We start from the raw sequence: 17,573 nt of genomic DNA, 5'->3' as shown, positions 1-17,573 counted from the left end.
TAAAACATCCAAAGTTTTTTTTTTCTGCCATTTCAACATGAGATAGCTAGTGCATGCATACATCAGTCATAGAGTGATAGGATAACTTCCCATGTCCACTTAGTCCAAATATCCAAATGATAGAATGCAAGGTTAGATTAGTTCTTTTCTGCAAGTAATGTGTGTCATTTCTTAGCTAGATTATTTCATGGCATTTCATAGTTCTTTCCATTCAACACTTTCATTTCCTAAATAGGAAAGCATTTACTTTCTTGCATTAAATATTAGTTGTACATTCATTGTCAGTATTCAGACTCCTTCTAGTCAATAGAATATTGGTAGGAAAACCTGAGTTGTCTATCACCCCAGTTGAAAAGTGACAAGAGTAGATTGTTGCATCTACTATGCATATAGCATTGTCACCTCCAAGCTTGTACAAAACCCCAAGTTGATAAAGTAAAGTTGGTAGCCATAGGAGTAGAAATATCATTACTGCAATATTGAGGCTCATCACTTATGATGCCTCTTCTCCTCGAGTGATATCTAATTATTGGGTTGGAGATGCAATAAAAACTAATCTTCTTATTGAAAGTGATATTTGAATTTATGTTTATTAGCTTGTAGTTTGTGTGGTTATAGATCAACACCAAATTATCTTTACCAATGTGAAGAATATCAACATGGAATAGCAATTTTTTGTCCACCTCTTGAACCTTAAATAATATTGGTAATTAAGAGATCACTAATAGTGGTTGTTACACAAATTATACACACTTATAAGGATGGGAGAGAGAGAGAGAGAAGTAACTATAAATACCGCAATAAGTAGTATTTATTAATCCTTGATAATTCTCTCTAGATTACAATGACATATTAATGTTTCATAACTACCAATATGAGTCAACCATTGGACCCATTGGGAATGTCTATTTGAGGCAAAAAATGTAAATAACTTTCCAAATTATTGGTGATCACTTCCATCTAGCCATATCTTTCTGGGTCGTAGGGCCATGCTAAAATTCAATTTAGTACTTCGAAAGTAAAACTAGCCTAGATCCTTCTTAACTCTGGATCTATCAAGCACCGAGAGAGAGGGATCAAATCTCTCGAAGTGAAAACTTGAGTGCAAAGCATGAGGAAACGTTTGCATATAAAGAGATTTTATCTCTCTCAGAGCTTGATAGACCCAAATTAAGATCAAACTAGGTTGCTTTAAGGGTGAAAGCATGAATATGGGTTACACTTTTGGGCCAAATGTGGCAATGAAATTTCAAGTTTTTCCTCTTTTATCAAATTGAAGTCCTCAAAATTCATATATGCACTGTGAATTTTGATTCAGAGTAAAAATACAAATTGTGGAGAATTATGTTATTGTCGTCATGATATTTTTGCAAAAATATTTAGTGTCTTATAGTATGTCAATTTTCCATTAAATGAAATTCTTGTCCTCACAAATTTTCACACATCTTAAGAGGTATGCGTGTGTGTTCACATCGCAAAGTAATATTTCAATTGCATTTTCCAGACACATGTTCACGTAATAATTTTTTCAACTAATTAAATACATTAAAAATCCAAAAGTACTCTTTTGAAGAGGACTCATAAACAAAGATAGTTTTATTTTTTGAAAATATTTCTTTGTGTATATTTTATGATATTGATTTTTTATTCAACCTCTTTAAAATAGTTAAAAAAAATTCAAGCATTATGTTTATAAGAAATTCGATGCAGGAGCATCCAGCTAAGGGCACCATGACTGGGTGTTGGTCTCCACAAAGGTGGAAAGTTTTATCAGTGATTGGTTACTTTATGTTCAATTAGTCAAAGTAGAATCTAGGAATTTGTTTCTTTTTAATTTCAGTATCAGTTAGGGAATAGTCTAGTTAGTTTGGGTAACTGTCTTGTTTTTCTTTAATAAACAATAGTTTTATAATTGTTTCTTTCATTTTAGGGAAAAAGACAAACATGTCAAATGTAAAATCTTGCAGTGAAAGCAGAACCGAATGAATAAACAATTGTGTACTAATAGAATAGAAACTAAAAAGTAACTATGCACAGTTCAGATGACTGTGGGCAGAAAGTACAAATGGAAAATTGTAAATCATTTAGAAGGTGGAGCACACGAGTACAGAAATAGAAGACAGAGAATAATTTTATTTCAAATCCATCCATCTGTAATAGTCATTGACATGTCTATCTACGTTTCTAGTTATTGAATAACCATAATAAACAAATACAGTGCATGCACATTTCCTTCTTTTTTCTCTTCTAAATAATTGAAAGCAGACAAAAGAAGTTACATGAGAACCCCAGCATGAAGGCTGGAAAACCACAAGTGGAGTCCACGACCGAAAGAATCAGGCGTGGTTTGAACAAGTTCAACTCAGAACGAGAAAGCAAATGCTGAGCAACCACATTTAGGATAGAGGTAACAAACGCAAACAAAAAAATTACTATAACTCTTTTCATTGTAAAAACGAAATGTTTGTATATATATCATAGAGTCCAAGTACAACCTAGTGAATTGTTAAACAGTCACACTAACTAGCAGAACCCTTGATAAGGGTTTCGATTGCAGTGAAATAAATATATTTGTATACAATGAATTGCTAAAAAGACAACCAGCCAGTAGAACCCTAGATGAGGATTTCGAATAGCTTTCAACGTATCTTCTATAACCATTGTATCATTACAAAAATTCACAGATTCAAGCAAGGGATTGTGCCAAACAACCCAGGTCGCATAGCAACGATAGGGTGAATGAGAAAACAAGCACTGGGACTCAATCCCATATAAATTGATAGAGACTGAGCATAAAAAGACAAATCGAGACAGTGGCAAAGCCTACCGACAAAGGACCATAGCGTTCACAGCTAGTACGCTAGAGAGCCAAACCCCCAACCTAAAAAGTCGAAAATGGAAACACTGTCAACCCTTTTGTTAACGGAGGAAAGTAAGCAAAGCTTAGTGAATTGCTCATATAGCAAGGAATAGTTACCTGGAGGTTTAACCTCACAGAAAGAAGGCAAAAACTAGTAAGCCACATTCGAAAATAATAGCCTGAGACGAAGGAGTGAAAGTTGTTAGCAACGGAGAAAGATGAAGAGTAAAAATGAATCATGGAGAGATGAATTACCTGGAATAAAATTGTGAGTAGAAGAAGGCCACTGTAGATGTGACCTGTAGCATGCACACAATTAAACAAATCTAACTAGTAGAATGTCATTAAAAAAAGCAATAACAGTGGGACAAAATCAAAGCAAGCAACTGAACTGAACATACTCAGCCATCCTCTTATGCCAGAGAGCAGAACCATCATCCAGTGTTCAAAGAATCAAGCCGACAAGTTACCAAAACAAATGCAGGTGCCATACTCATAGGTATCAGAGGCCACCATCGGCGCAGACAGAGCCTGTGGTTTGCTTTCAACCACCCATAGCCAAAACTCACTTATAGACCCAAACCCTCAGAGTGATGATGTTGCAATGCAAAAATGAACAAATGACACTAAGAAAAGGGTTTTGGAGTAGATCGAGGAAGTGGGAGAATGATACCCAAGGTAAGGACCGATAGTACAACAAAAGTTAATGCCAGCCATAAATGCCACCAACCGAAGTCTAGAACCATCTAGCAATTAACCACTGATCAACATTTGTTAAACCAAAAAAAATCTCTGATTAATTATTTATGTATTGATTAACTCATTATTGCATTGTTGATTAACTTTGTTGCACAGAATGTTGGGCTGGTCCCATCAAAATTAAATGAAAAATATCATATGAATTTAAAATTATCAAACTCGTATTCCATTTTATAGAGGATTCCTTCATGAATCCAGCATAATTAATTCTGCCACCTAAGGAAAAATTGAGCTCTAAGTCTGCTAGGGTACAAAATGGAGTTGTAGAAAATTTTGCAGAAGGGAATTTGAAATTTATGATTTTAGGACTTGAGATGCTAGGTCGAGTGCTTAAAGTTCTTTATCGAGCACCTAAATTTCAAATTTAAATATCTCGATTGAGGCATATACATGGTTAATAGGGGATTGATTGAGCTATTATGCTTGATCGAGCCTCTATAAAATTGTTTTGAATGATCTAAAATTAAAATTTCACCTCATTTTTGTTGGAAACCTTTGATCACTACTTGGGGGGGGGGTGAATCAGTAGTGTGATCTATATATGATATTTTCATTTTATTAATTTTACTGAATCGTACATATATTCACCAATAACTCAGAACATGTTAGTAGAATATGAGTAAGCAATAAAAACGAAAACATATAGGCAACATATACTAGCGGAAAACATCAAAGAAAAAACACAAAAGTCATCCGCACAAGATATCAGGTGGAAAATTCTTCACCAGGAAAAAAACACCCTTGCTGCTGCTACTCTGCTCTGAATTTATATTAGTCAAGAAACTCATCTTTTATATAGCTTGCTGAATCCCATCAACATGGAGACTCGACCTCATATATAAAATTCCAACCACCATTGACTAGGAGACTCAATACTATTAATTAGTTGGAAGACTTTGTTTTCTATGGATCTATGGACTACCATCCGATGAAGGCCACCATGATCAATGATCCTCATTTGGTTACTCCTAAACTATGAACTATCAATCAATCCTCACAGAATCTGATCTGTAGGTCACCACCATGACCAATGAGCCTCACTGAGTTGCTTTTGAACTATCCAACCACCATTGGATGAGAAACTTGTTCCTATGCTTAAGCTTCACAATTATTGCTCCTCTCTCATCAAGCCACTACTCCTCTACCACCATGTGGACCTCCTTTCATGTATTTTCAAACTGTATCCCAAGACACTATTCTTAACAAGAAATCAACTTTGCATACATGCTCTCAACAGTAAGATCTCATAATCAAATTAAAACAAATGCATAAAACACATTCTCTCCAATAGCAAGCTGTGGTCACATAAATTTGTATCAAACCCTCACATCAAAATGTAATTGTTGCATACTACAATTAGCAACATACAACACTAAGGCTATGCACTAAAAGTAATAACATATCCTATAAAAACAAGTGTGAGATTCTCCAAAAAAAAAAATCTATCGAGCAACATACAAAACTCTCCAATCGATCTATACTATAACAACTCCAAATATGAACTATACTAAATGATCCATGAGATCTCCACATTGTTAAATCATCAACACTCATTGACTGAAGCATCTAGTCTCTACATAATATCTAAATAATCAACAGTCAATGAAACCTTCTCCAACACACTGTACAACATCATCAACTCCATCAACCATCACATAACTCCAAGATCAAGTATATAAAACTTATTGGGCGAATTTGAGCTTGGGGCTAGGATCAAGAGTGAACAAATTGTACCAAATCAATCCACTATGGTCACTACTAGTGCAATAAATGAATTCACATAATGATAGGACCTTTTCAAACCATTTACAACCCTTTTAACCTTTTTTGGAAGCCTATAGGAATTTTCAATCTAATTTTCTTCCGAACTAAGTGAGGAATGCGGAGGAAATCTCGTGAAATACCATAGTTTCTCCCTTGACAATTTATAAACTTAATTGTGGTTATAACCACTCCCATAGGCTAGCCTCCATGTGACTGGATCATTCCAAGCACTCCCATATGTGTTTATGCATGCGACTGGGCTTAGGCTCAGTAATAACTTCAGTTCTTTAGTCCAGAACCTCTGCCACTTGTTGGATCACCTTGCCCTACATTTTTACTAGCCTCTAGGCCTCTGATGTGGATTTTGACACATCTTCAAGTAGATGAAACATGCCTCCCAAGTGTCACTTCAAAATTGACCTAGAAGGGCTTACAAACAAGGTTGGAAAATGTGCCAACAAGTCCTCCATTCTCCATCAATCTCAACCACAAGCCGAAACACCTTTGTCAAACCTAAAAAAATCTATGTAGTACCATTGCAACATCAACATAATCCTCATGAATCCATTGACAACTCAACTATTGTGCCATCAACCATCTCTAATGCATGTAGATCTGTATGATCATCCCATAGTAACCTCCTCTACCTATAGAAAAATCAATAAACATCATGACATTTCCATCAATTTACATGCCAACACATGCCAACTCCTCGATGACCATAATGTGTCATCATCAATAGGATCAATCATCAATGCCAACGAACACCAACATACACCATGGTCCATCAATATGCATCATCACAAGGTTGAGATAATTGCATGACCTCAAGAGTTGACATCAATGCCAACACAAACATCTCACTGTTAATACATCAAATCTAACTAATAGGACCACCAAGTTAACATGCATGACACATGCATGTGATAAGTATGATCATGACCATGACATTGTTCACAATAATGCCAACAAACCCCCACTTTGGCATTGATTCCAAATTCATCAAGATGTGAGTCTGATCTCTATCCATCCAAATTCTCTCCCCCTTTGACAACAATGGAAAAGTGTCAAATTCATATGAATAGGCAACAAGAACTGAGGTTCATAATAGAGAAATACATGGCTGAAAAATAATGCATACCAAGGTCATCCATGAAAGCAGGAAGCAACATATATATATATATATATATATATATATATATATATATATAGATATATCCAATAATCATCCAGAGTAGAATATTATCCAACAACTTCTAGAAGCAAGCAACAACATGGCAACATAAGACAACCATCATCAACATTAGCAACACCATATAATAGAAATAATGAGCAACGTCAAATATATGCAACACTATGCACATAAGGCACCAATCAACATCTCCACATAGCAACATTGTATGACGAATCCACACACAATATACCCCATAAATTCATAGCAACAACAATGAAATATTGCATCACATGAGGCTAAGAACCCCACTATCATAGCATAGTATGAGGCATAGCATGAACACCTCCAAGCATATCATAATTCCAATAATGCATGACTAAAGAAATAAGAGAAAATAGTGCTCCCTCTTGAAGATGTGCCATATCAAGCTGTAGAGGTACCAATTGTTGGGTTGAAATGACTCATGAACATATGAAATATACAATGATACATACATGGATGTAGCAGTGATACAAGGCCTCCTACATACTATCATATGACCATAACATGACCTCATGCCTCATGGCTACATGACCAAAAGATAGTACAACATAAATGTCAAACACACATGGGAAACATAGAATAGGAAAGATAAATCATGCAAGTTCATTTTTTATTAACAAGAGATTTACATTTATAGTACATTATGTGACTCTTGGGTTTCAGATCCCAAGGTCTCTTGGACTGCTTTTGTCCATTTGATTTCCACACTAACCCATTTAGGATTAGGTGTCCAACATTCCCCCCCTTAATCCAAAGTGTTATGTATGAGTCCAAGAAGAGAGCTGTAATACAAAATGTGCAAAAAATGCATGGCAGCACTAGGCTGAATGTGCTCTATGAAATGTTGGTAAAAAGGGCGGTGGTTTAAGGATGACCACCAACACTGGAATGCTTAGTGCAGTTCCCGGAACTCTTCCAAAACTGGCAAGAAACTGAAGTTTTCTGTTAGAGGAAGTGATCCTATTGTTTTAAAGAGGGAAACCTTCAACCATAAAAGGGAGGTCTCACCCCACATAAAAGGTAAAACTTCAACCTGAAAAGGGAAGTCTCAACCTGTGATGGTTTAAGGATAACCAACAACTCTGGAATGCTTAATGCAATTCCTGTAACTCTTCCAAAACTGGCAAGAAGCTGGAGTCTTCTGCTAGAGGAAGTGTTCTCAATTGTGTTCCTGGAATTCTTCCAAAACTGGCAAGAAGCTGAAGTCTTCTGCTAGAGGAAGTGTCCCAGATTGCCAAATGAAGGCATGTTCATGGGCACCTTTGTCTCTGGCTACAACTCTGAAACTGGTGTGGCAGGTTGTGGCTCAGGCTCGCTTGATGTGACTTTGAAGCTTGTAGATGACCATCATTTCCTCCCCTGTCAGATACAAGGCGAGAAGATGGAGAAAACTCAACTGCAAGACTGTTCAATATTTTGGAACAAGTTCTGACATGTGTTTGGAATATCTTCTTGGTTGTTGATGCCCATTGCCAAGAAGCGATCCATCCAAGATGAATCTTTGTTCTTGCAGGACGTTTGTTTCTGAAGCATCTGTGTGAAGAATGACTAGTTTTATGACAGTGCTTACATGGATGAAGATCAAAACAGTGATCTTTCAAATGGCCAACTTGGTCACAGTGTTGGCATTTCACGATCTGTTGTTGTTGTTGTTGCAGTGGAAGAGGAGTAGAATCTGGATCAGCTGAAACTGAACTGTCATAAGGAGCAGGTGAACTGTCATGAGGAGCAAGTGAACTGTTATGAATGAATCCAGCACTCTGAAACTGAATGGGCTTGGCATAGTTTGGAATATGAAAGGACAAGTCCTTGTCATATCCAAGACCAGTTTTGTGCTTGTTGTGGACAAGCTGTTCCCAAGGTCTGATGGTGGGCTTGGGAAGTGCAGACTGAGTTTCTGCATCTGCATGTACAGCTGCTGCTTTATTGGGCATTGGATCTGAATGAACTTGCTGCTTATGGGAGTTTATTTTACTGTTCTGAACAAAAACAGGTTCAGAAGGATGACTCCTTTGTTTTAATTCTTCTTGCTGAAGCTGAGATTCAAGCTCCAAAAATTCTACCTTTTCTTGTGTATACTGCAGATAGGTTTTGATATCACAGAGAGTGTTCTTGTTGATTTTCACTGTGTCATGATCAGTAGAATGCATCAAAGTTTTCAAGAATTCTAATACTTCAGTAATTTTAGCCATATTCTCCATTGTCAAAATTACACCTTTGGGCTAAGACTCTACCAGACTGAAAATTGCTTATTCAAAGAAACACACACACAGCCATCTTTTTTACTTTTAAGCAAATTCTAATGTTTAGGGTACATACCTAAGGTCCTACGTTCGAGAAGACCGTTAGGGTGCAAACCCTTCTTGGAGTTCCCTTCTTCTTTCTTTGACCTGCAAGACAAACAAATCAAAGAACACAACAGTACATGTATAGAAGTTTATATATAAATCATCTTTATGCTATAAAGTTAGTTATAAAAAATCTTTAAGTAACCACTTTCATAAGAATTCAACACAAGAATCTCATAAGCATAAAGAAAGATTATTCGGGAACAAAGACGTGTTTCTTTATATGTAAAGGCAAATAAAGTACATATATCGAAAAGATATCACCTGAACACCTTCAGCAGGCTCCAAGCAAGCTTCCTCCCGGATTCGTTCCAGCCTCCAGCCTCCAACAAGAGCTCCTTCCAAGTCTTACTCAATGATGATGTCAAGGATGAATGATCACCAATACACATGGAAACAAGGGTTTCCTATGCAAAATGGGGGAAGTGCAGAATGCACCAAGGACTTCAGACCTGGTCTAAGGGAAAAATCTCAGCATAATAATCTTGCTCTCCTTTCTCTCTCCCCTTGGCCTTCCCTTTGATGTCTTTTTATACCCTCTCCAAAGTAGTTTTTTAGTTAGGAGTTGGTTGGGAACAGTTGGGACACGGGCACTAACAGGTGATCCAGCAGGTAAACCCGCGATCTCCGCCCGAAAAAGAGGAATTTAATATTTTTTTTAAGTGTTTTAATAGATACACGCGGGTTGGGTATAACAGACCCGCGTGTACACGCGTTTAACACAGGGCAAAGTCGCGTATAGGGAATAAAACACTGTTTTTTAAATCTTTGGACCAGGTCTGGAAGGAGGGGTTGCCCTAGGCCATAAGTGCAGCATCACAAACCATAAGAGTGAGATTTGGAGCTATAACAGATGCCCCCTAATGTATGAGGTCAGAAGGGGAACATGATGGCCGAAATATATTAAGTAAGTACAAGGAAAGGAACTCTGCCGAAAAACCGAGGAGGACTTCACCAGAATTCAGCCTGCCAAGCCACCGAAAGGAGATCAGAAAGAAACACTGTCTGAGGCGGGCATACCCATGCTCAGGAAAAGTAAAGCATGTCCGCATATCAAGTACGAGCGGATCCACTAAGTATACAAGTATAAATGACTGTAAAATACATAATGGATCATCTGATCATAATGAGTAAGTACATGTCTGAATATCACATATCAAACTGTCAATGATGCTAAAAGATGCAACGGATCACTGAAATCAAAGACTGATCCCATAAGGTACCAACTGAACATGATGGAATAGGATGGTACTACACTGCAAACTCAGGTGCCAGCATATAGAATGTCGCCATGACTGACTGCAACATATAAGGTGGAGTGGTATCAACTAGCAGCAACAGGAGCAACTGTCAAGTGAACCAATGAATGCTGATACAACCTGAGGTCTTCACCGACCGTCGTGGTACATTTCTACACCATGGGAATAAATGATCTGAAGTCGACCATGTGAGAAATCGTTTGATTACCGGTCATTGATGTATACCGTTAACAAACGCGAGACTACTCACCGATAATGATAATGAGCGTCAAGGTACCCAGTACAATCTAACAAGTGTGAATAGATGAGCTGAAGTCGAACACCTGTAAGAATCTATCAATCAGGAGACAATGATGGTTTCCCACTGTCGATAGCGAGGAATCTGCCACTAATGACTGCAAACCCCAAGGTACTGCTAAATGGACTCTAGATCTTTGCCCAGAGCAATGAGTCGGAGTCGATAGGGAAAGATCCGCTAGAAGGAAGGCATTAAGGCATCCTCCATCAATCTAGCGCGAGTGTAACCCGTAGGCCAATAATGTGGAAGGAATCGGACGAAAAAGATGTAGTAACCCAACCGAAGTACGTTTCCGGCGTACACAAGATGTGGCTAGCGCACGGCAGAAACCCTCTGAACCAACCAATAATGAAAGCTGACACAGAGGCGAGGTATCCACCAATAGGGTCAAATGGAAACCAAGGTACTGCACGAATCCCAATGTGTGATAATGTATGCTGATGTCGAACACAAGGGAAACCACTCAGTCAAAGACCCATGATACTGATCGATGCTGAGCACAAGGTGACCTATCAATAATGAAAATAGGGCCAGGGTGCGGTCTCTAGGTCTGCCCTCAGAGCAATGTGTCGTCGTCGATAAGGACAAGACCCGCCAGCAAGAAGTCAATGGGGACCTTCTCAAACCGGCACGAGTGAAGGACCAATATAACTGATGTGATGATAGACATGACACTGACAACCAGGGATGGCCGACTGAAAAATGAGTCAAGAGACACCGCAGAAAGGCCGACTCAGGCTAACTTCCCTTGAACAAAAGCACGACTCAATGTGACTATGTGGCAGCATATAATGAATCTGTATAAGTTCGTCATGCAGGAGGCACGAACGAACCCTCCATATGATTGGAAGAGATAACCAATCGGGGGAGAACTGACTCGATAACAAGGTTATGGCTTACCTAAGTCAAACTAAATCCCACCCATGCGGAGGAGACTTTGTTTTGAGTACTTTGTTCAAGGGCGACACGACTGACTCTAGCTGCCAACAATAAATGGAAATAATGTCCCTGTTCCCGCTCTTTTTGGAATATTTAATTTTTTTGTCTTTTTCTGATAAGCCGGAAAAAGAATAAAAGAATGCTATGGTACAGTGGAAAGAACGAGTGTCGGTGAAACAGATGATCTAGTTCCTGGGAAAGGAACGTTCCTATGCTCAATGCAGGGAGGTGAAAAACTGGTCAGTGACACTCAAAGGTATGTTCCTTCCACGGATCAAGGTATGTCAAGCTGCAGAAGTCAAAGGTATGCAAGGTTGATTTTGCAGACGTCATGGTCAAAAGTTGGCTTAAACACGAGTCCAAGTGAAGCCGGCTCTAGGCCAAAAGGTGCAAATAGTCAACATGCAATGCAAAAGTACAACTCAACACACATAGGAGCCTCTAGGGTATAAGGCCAGAACGAAGCGAGGAAGCAAAGAGGAATGAGTCTTCAACGCATAAGTCATGGCGGGACTACAGAGGACTCCCGAGCCTAGGGATGAAAAATCTGCATGAGTGCCAAGCGACAATAAGGTACTAACTAGGGCACCCATGATAAGGTAGGCTCTACCACACAAGTCATGATACTTCTAAGCAATGAGAAGGTTCCGCACCAGACCTTGGTGGGGTCGATCCTAAGGCCAAATGGAAAAGGAAACTGATAAGTGCACAATGCAGGCGGAAGAACCTAACCTATATGCCAGTTTCGAGAACCAATACCTGTCAGAACGGACCAATCATAAACTTCCAAAGGAGAAATCTTCCAAGTTCTGTAAACATAAATAGGAACACTAGACACGAAGTTAATACATCCCACATATAAACTCCATATAAAATCTTTGTGTTATAGGATACAAAACTTGAAAATGCGTACCTCATATATACAATATGGTACAGGGAACAACGCAGCCTTGCGGCTTATGCATAATAGTTCTGCTGAACAACCCCTTTGCAGGGATCGGACCAAGGACTCCTTTGGTAGTCATAACTCATGGCTTCAAAGAATTCCTCCTGTGAAGGCAAAACAAGATCTGAGAAATCATGAGAACTACAAGGATCAAAAGAGGGAATTAAAGGGTCCCATGTCCCTATAGGAAGAATCTCTCGGTCAACTGCCGGGACCAAGTCCCAAGAAGGAGAATAATAAGTCAAAGGATCCTTCTTAGAAGCAATTGAACATTGAGGCTTCAATGCCACATAATTGACCCGTGGCGGGGTAGAGTCTACTTGAACACTTGGAACAAACCAAGGGGCATTCTGCAGTAAAGTCGAATTAGGGTGGTGATTGTCAGATGCAAGCTGATCAACAGTGACAATATTCCCATTATGAGGAAAGCACATTACTCGAAAGAGTGAAGACACCACAGCATTCATAGCATAGATATAATCACGCCCAAGTAGCATATTAAAGTCTAAAGGGCTATCAACCACCATCATATCGATTAAGACAGTCTTCCCACCTAAAGTGATAGGCAATTGAGGAAGAACACCCATAGATTCACCAGGCCTTCTATCATAGGCTAACAACTGACTCTGAGCTGTCAACAACTTTGGGGAACCCAAAGCTTTCCAAGTCAAAGAGGATATAGTACTTGTAGAGGATCCTTCATCCACCATACATCGATAGACATTTGTGGAATTAACTCTGACCTTTATTTGAAAAGGTACAGCGGAAGGAAGACGAGGCTCAACAAGACTATCCCAATCAAAGGAAACACTCTTAGAACTTGGAGGGGGAACATTCGAAGAAACCGGAATGCCCCCTATACTAGAAGACTCTGTACTAGAGATCAAACAGACTCTTTTGTTAGGCACTTCACCCCCCAAAAGAGGAGTGTAATCGGCCAGCGATTGCACTGGCTTTACCACATTTTCAACCGATGGTTGATGGGATTGATGAGAAACCATATCAAGTGTAGGAGTAGAAGTACTTTCAGACTCGGACCATATCCTTTGAACCTCTGGAATACCAGGGCATAAATGAGTAAGATGGTCTCCCTTGCATATCTTACAAGGGAACTTAGGTTTAAAACTTCTACGTCCAGGTTTCTTATCAACCTCCATTCCACCAACATGACTAGCAGTGGTTTGCGGAGAGTCCTGAACATGACTTGCAGAGGTCGGTGACTCTTTGCTAGTATGACTCGCAGTGACTAGACTCATGTCCCCAGCATGACTTGCAGCGGCTGAAGACTCATCTCCAACATGACTCGCAGAGGTTGAAGATGAAGTGCTAATGTGACTTGCAGTGACTAGACTTGTGCCCCCAGCATGACTTGCAGCGGCTGAAGACTCATCTCCAACATGACTCGCAGAGGTTGAAGATGACAGGATAGAATTATTCTTCTTCTTTGACTTCCTTTTTCTCCTTTTTTTCGATTTCTTATTACAAGAAGGAGAAGAAGAAGGAATCCCAGATTTCTCTTTGAAAGAAGATGAACAATTAGCACCCATATGATGCCCCTGAAATAAAGCATTTATCTGAGAAGCTTCAAGAGCATTTGGAATATTCGGAGTGGACCACAACCAAACGGGTAGTCCAACATTCAACCCAGGAATATTCAAAGTGGCCATCAAGGGAGTACCAACGTTTCCAAAGAAAGGAAAAGCACAAGGATCCCCTTTTGGAAGGGTACCTTGGTTGGTTTCCACAGGAATATTAGCCATATCTAAGTAATCCAAAGACCCTTTCCCTTGCGGGAATATAGAAATAACTCTTCAAAGAATATGGATAAGCAATCAAAACCTTTGCCCTTGAGGAGGCAACTCCACAACTTCTGAAAGAACAACCAAAAGCCTTTCAAGATCGGTAGAGTGGCAAGCCAGTCACTCAGACTACAAAGTCCAAAGGTGACTAGACAAAAATACCTAAAGCCAACTATATACAAGGAGCAAAGAGCACACACTATAAAGTCCCTAAAGAAACAGCCAGTCAAACAACTTTCAAGTATTTCCGCTCCGGGTGTTGAGGACCGGACACCAAAATACAAGAAAGCGGAGTCAGGGGCCTTCCGAAGATAGTCTGGGATAATGACGGCCCAGTCCTATCAGCGAAGGTAACAGAGGAAGTTACGCTGACCTCCTAACAACAGCCTGCGCCGGTGCAAGCCCCCAAGCTTCGCAAGGGTGCCCTCCAGAAGTACTGTCGAGAGTGATACAACGTCGACCTCAGGTGCCACGGGATTCCCCTCCGCAGCCACCTATGCAGATCCCTAGGAGAGGCAACTATGGGTACCAACTCGTCGCAGAAGCCAGGCGGAACAGTCGTGAGGTGAGTTCGGACAAGTAGGAGAGGGGGTATCTCTCTTCCCTGTCTTCACAGACCCTCGTGCTTAACTCCCAGATCCGGAGCTTTCCTGGTCTTCCTAACGCTATTGGATTTACTCTCTTTAATCAGACTCTTATGTTTGACGTTTTATGTGGCCTTGGAGAGTTAACTCTCCACTCGCCTAATCCAAGGCCCTAAAATCCTAAACTTGTTGGTGTAATAACTAAAACAAAAAGTTCTAGTGGATTTTAATTAAGCGCTTGATTTTATTAGGCTTTTCTTTAAGTCAAAGGTAACGAAAGTGAAACTTGTGGTGTTTTTAGGACGCAAAAAGAAACCATCCTAACTACATGCACATGCACTTTTTCGTTTCGATGAAGAGCAATTTCTATGAGGTTCAGATGTACTTCAAATTAAACAAAGTTTTTTGCTTTCTTTTCAAACTCCACACTCACAAAAGCTAACAAAACTATGCATGCCTAAAAGAGGATGCAAAGCTATGCTAATGCAAGAACTATATGTGAATGCAAGATTTTAAGACTACTCTGCAAACAAAGAAGGAAAGTTGCTGCTTTACCAAATTTTGTCTTGCCACTAAAATGCTTAGATAGAAGATGATGTGTTACCAATCATTTCATCCAAACAATAAAAACAAGTTTTAAGATAAAAACAAAGCACTTTCACTTCGCTAAAAAGGAAATCAAATGAAAAGCAAGTTTAAGAAAGCGAAACTCAAAACTTTCAAAAGATTTTCTTTCAATCAAACCAAAAAGTCTTTTTCAAAGGAAAACTCTCAAAAATACTGACACCAATGATTGATAAACAAACAACCAAACACTTTTGTGAATTGACACCTTTCAAATGATGAGAACTCAACAAAAATAAAATGTGTTCGAAATCGCTTTTGACAATCAAAAGCAGCAATGAAAGTCCAAGAAATCAAAAGACAAGTTTCAAGAAAATGGTAACAAACAACTTTCCCGAAACGAAGGAGCAAATGGTCATAAAAATGATTTCGTTAAGCAAACAAAAATGTCATGAAAACAAAATGGACACAAAGATTGAACACAATCTTCCCACTCTGCCGAAACAGAGCAATCAAGATTCTTAAACAGAAATCTTGTGTGTCAAAAATCAATGATGCTTGCAATCAACGAAAAACAAGACTAGCACTCCTTATAACTAGAGAGAGTTCGAAACAAGATGCCCCCTGTTCAACAGAGAACTGTCACTGGGAATTGACTGTTTTAAACTGACCCAAACCACCAGACAGACATTCAGCAAAAGAAAAATTATAAATCTTGAAAATTATGTGATATACGCGCCTGCAATTATTTGCAGAATGCGTGTATACGCGACTGTAACTAAGGAAACCTGCGTATACGCGGTTTTACTTAGTGCAACTTGCGTATATACGCTTCTGTAATCCAGAAAAAGTGCGTATCTGAAGTCTTTCAAGAAAAATAAAAAAACACAAACTGAAAAACTGGAAAAGCTTGGAGTTCAAGAAAATATCAGACAGTCAGAACCAACAAACAGAGGGACTGAGCCTTGATTGGCTTGAGGACTACCCAAACTAGGAACAACAAGAGTGTTGTCCCCAGTGGAGTCGCCAATTCTGGTTGAAGGGAAAGTACCCCTAGGGTCCTTTGGGCTAAGACTCTACCAGACTGAAATTTGCTTATTCAAAGAAACACACACACAGCCATCTTTTTTACTTTTAAGCAAATTCTAATGTTTAGGGTACATACCTAAGGTCCTACGTTCGAGAAGACCGTTAGGGTGCAAACCCTTCTTGGAGTTCCCTTCTTCTTTCTTTGACCTGCAAGACAAACAAATCAAAGAACACAACAGTACATGTATAGAAGTTTATATATAAATCATCTTTATGCTATAAAGTTAGTTATAAAAAATCTTTAAGTAACCACTTTCATAAGAATTCAACACAAGAATCTCATAAGCATAAAGAAAGATTATTCGGGAACAAAGACGTGTTTCTTTATATGTAAAGGCAAATAAAGTACATATATTGGAAAGATATCACCTGAACACCTTCAGCAGGCTCCAAGCAAGCTTCCTCCCGGATTCGTTCCAGCCTCCAGCCTCCAACAAGAGCTCCTTCCAAGTCTTACTCAATGATGATGTCAAGGATGAATGATCACCAATACACATGGAAACAAGGGTTTCCTATGCAAAATGGGGGAAGTGCAGAATGCACCAAGGACTTCAGACCTGGTCTAAGGGAAAAATCTCAGCATAATAATCTTGCTCTCCTTTCTCTCTCCCCTTGGCCTTCCCTTTGATGTCTTTTTATACCCTCTCCAAAGTAGTTTTTTAGTTAGGAGTTGGTTGGGAACAGTTGGGCCACGGGCACTAACAGGTGATCCAGCAGGTAAACCCGCGATCTCCGCCCGAAAAAGAGGAATTTAATATTTTTTTTAAGTGTTTTAATAGATACACGCGGGTTGGGTATAACAGACCCGCGTGTACACGCGTTTAACACAGGGCAAAGTCGCGTATAGGGAATAAAACACTGTTTTTTAAATCTTTGGACCAGGTCTGGAAGGAGGGGTTGCCCTAGGCCATAAGTGCAGCATCACAAACCATAAGAGTGAGATTTGGAGCTATAACAATCATAACTATGAACAAATGAATAAGCAGCACCCACTCACAATACTATGTCAAGAATCTTTTCCTTATCACTGGAAATTTAGAACTATTATGATTGAAATGAGACAGGAGTTATCAACACACATATCATGCACGAATATAGAGACCAAGAGTGATAGAGAGAGTCCAAATACAACAGTCTCTGCGCAAACC

This window comes from Pinus tabuliformis, chromosome X (genome assembly GCF_031772625.1).
Source record: "Pinus tabuliformis cultivar Carrire ecotype Pingquan chromosome X, CPIR1, whole genome shotgun sequence".
Lineage (NCBI taxonomy): Eukaryota > Viridiplantae > Streptophyta > Pinopsida > Pinales > Pinaceae > Pinus > Pinus tabuliformis.
This window is presented reverse-complemented; position numbering follows the sequence as displayed.